We start from the raw sequence: 3,064 nt of genomic DNA on the forward strand, positions 1-3,064 counted from the left end.
ATCTACTACAAAAGTTCATCAGAAGTATAAAGCACCCCATAGTAGAAGAACACATCAAAGTTCCTTAGCCAATATTGTAGCAGACTTTACTCTTTGGACGAATATTCAGGTGGGAACGCGTCCGAAAGTGCAAGTAAACTATACGAAGTGCCATTGCTTTGTCCGTATGAACCATGCATACATTTTCAGTTTCCACAAGTAGGTAGGGAAGTTTAGAGCAGAGAGCGCGTCCGAACCGTGGGAGCGCGTAGAGCATGCATGACGCGGCCTCCACCCTCACACGAGCCTGACTTTTTTCACGACGCTGGTTAGTGGATTAATTAACGCGGACGGCCGCCTGATCATGATCCTGGTCCTGGTCCTCCCTTTGATGTCAATGCATAGCTGCGAACAAGTACGGGTGGACACCCCGAAATGCTCCAGAGCTTACACGTAATATAGTAAAATAACGCCAGAAAGGGCTAATCCTGGTCATCCTTTCAACAGCTCAAGCTAAGTTTTTTTTAAAATACGCCAATGGCAACCGTATTTTTATAGAAGGCAAAAGTTTATATACAAAAGTCCGAACGAGATGCGAACAAGTCGTCGGGGAACACACACCACTCCTAAACCCTAGAGTTCGTAGACTACTCTCTCGTAAAAGGATCTAAAGCTCTGACACCCCCGAGACCGGCCTTCTTCCAATCCTCAAATCTCATCTTGAATTTCATCTCTAAGCTGCAGGGGTGATCTATGTCTCGACCTATTGTTGAAGACTCGTGCATTGCGTTGCTTCCAAAGTGCCCACGTGATTGAGTCCACGCTTCTCTTGGTCCTCCATGTGAATCGTCTCTTTTGGTCAAGCCACCATTGCAAGAACGTAACGTTTGCGTCTGGCGTGTGTATGGTGATGCTCCATGAACTGAAACAGGAGGGCCACACCTCACGAGCATAGACACACTGTGCGAGGATGTGGTCCGCATTGTCCTCCTCCTGAAGGAAAGTGTAGCAAGGGGATGGGGCATCTTGAAGGCCATGCCGAGCGCGACGGTCGGAAGTCCACAACCGGTACTGACAGGCCAACCACATGAAGAGCTTGCATTTGAGCGGTGCCCAGCTTCGCCAAATGCAGCCGGCCGTCGGGGAATGGGTGTATCTGATGCAAGGTCTCTTGTAAGTGGAGTTGGCTGTGTATTTGCGTGATGCATCGCAGGGCCATGAACGAGAGCTCACCATGGACATCGTTCGCCCAGGCGTTGTCGAGGAGCGCTTCACACACCGTTCTCCTGTTTTTATCTCTTGTGCTGACTAGTTGAAGGAGCATCGGGGCAATGTCCTTCACCGCAACTCCGTGGATCCAACGATCTTTCCAAAAGAGGACTTTCGATCCCTCTCCAACGGTGATCTTGACCAGGCTATCAAAGACTGCGCGCGCTTGCTCATCAACCATCAGATGAAGGCCTTGCCATGGCATGTTCGGGTCCGTTCTCCTAAGCCATTCCCAATGCACACGGAGTGCTAGTGCTTGCACTGCCAAATTCTTCACTCCCAGACCACCAAAGCTCATCGGCCTACATACCGTCTCCCAAGCGACGAGGCATTGCCTTCCATGACTCTTATCCTTACCAGCCCAAAAGAAGGATCACATCCATTTGTTAATGTCCTCCAAAACCCAAGCGGGGAGTCAAGCACCAGGAGCTGATGAACCGGTCTGGCTGCGATCACCGTCTTGACGAGAATAAGCCTGCCCGACCTTTGAATGAAGCCATGCTGCCAGACTGGGATAAAATGCTCTATTATTATGGGACAGAGGGAGTAGTAATTAGCTTGAATCAATTAGAGTATCAACAGTTGGGAGAGACATTCTGCACAAAGCGTTTGTAAGGATATCTCTAATATCATGATTGATAAATATATTGAAAATTTCTCTCGAAAAAAGGTATCTCTAATATCCATCAAAACATACAACCTAAATGTCTAAAGACACATCTAGATATATCCACGAACAACAGATGAGGGTGGCCATCCAACACTATACAGTAAATTTTTGTCTTTTTATCCTGTATTCGAAACACTTAAAATAAGTAAGATAACCTTCGTCATATTAATACTGAGCAAATATTCCAATGCAACAATAATTCAAACTTGGAATTTTGCAATAAAATAGTTAAAATTTGAACTCGACTTGTTCGAACATATTTTTTAGTCCCTTCCTCGAATCGTCCACAAATGCTCAATCAGATCATTCTGAAGTTACTCGTGAGTTGCTTGATTATGAATCTTGATGCATTTAGATAAATTTCTCGAACGTCGCTGAATTCTACTCGGGAAGTTTGATAGGATCACCCATTTGCTCAAATTTCAAACCATGGCATACTCCTCATCCTCATTCTCCACAATCATGCTGTGCATGATCACACAAGTTGTCATCACCTCCCATAATGTCTCTGAATCCCATGTGTTTGTAAGTCCCCGGACAACTGCAAAACAGATTTGGAGCACTCTAAGTGCCCTCTCGACATCCTTTCTCGCTCCTTCTTGTCCATTGCTTGCTAGTGCATGGAATTTGGGGGTTCGGCCATACCTGGCCACCTTCTTGCTTCCGATAGTACCATGAGTCATGCGGTGTCTTGGTTCTTACAAGTACTCTGCTCCAAACACCTTGACCACCGCAGTAGCAAACCACCATGGCTTCGGGACATGCGGTTTCAGACATCCAGAGGTATTCATCCCACGAATCGACGATCGTGCCTTAGGCAAGCATCCTCAAGGCAGCCGTTACCTTCTAGTAACCAAAAAAAAATACAATTTTTCCAATGACATGCTTCTTCAGGATAAAAAAAAGTCATCATATGCCGAACACCATTGTAGAGGCGATTGAACACAGTCCGGCTCATCCAGAACCAACAACAGAAAAAGGACTCGAATTGCGCATCGGGGACAAAGTAGTCAACCATCAACATCATATGCTCATGCGCCAACTTTCGATTCAACACTCAATGCCCCTTGATTGATCCCTTGAAATTGAGAACACGCTCCTCCACACGTTGGGCATCATAGGTAACTGTGTGCTTCATCGTCGTTT

Source organism: Triticum urartu, chromosome 3 (assembly GCF_003073215.2).
Source record: "Triticum urartu cultivar G1812 chromosome 3, Tu2.1, whole genome shotgun sequence".
Taxonomy (NCBI): Eukaryota; Viridiplantae; Streptophyta; class Magnoliopsida; order Poales; family Poaceae; genus Triticum; species Triticum urartu.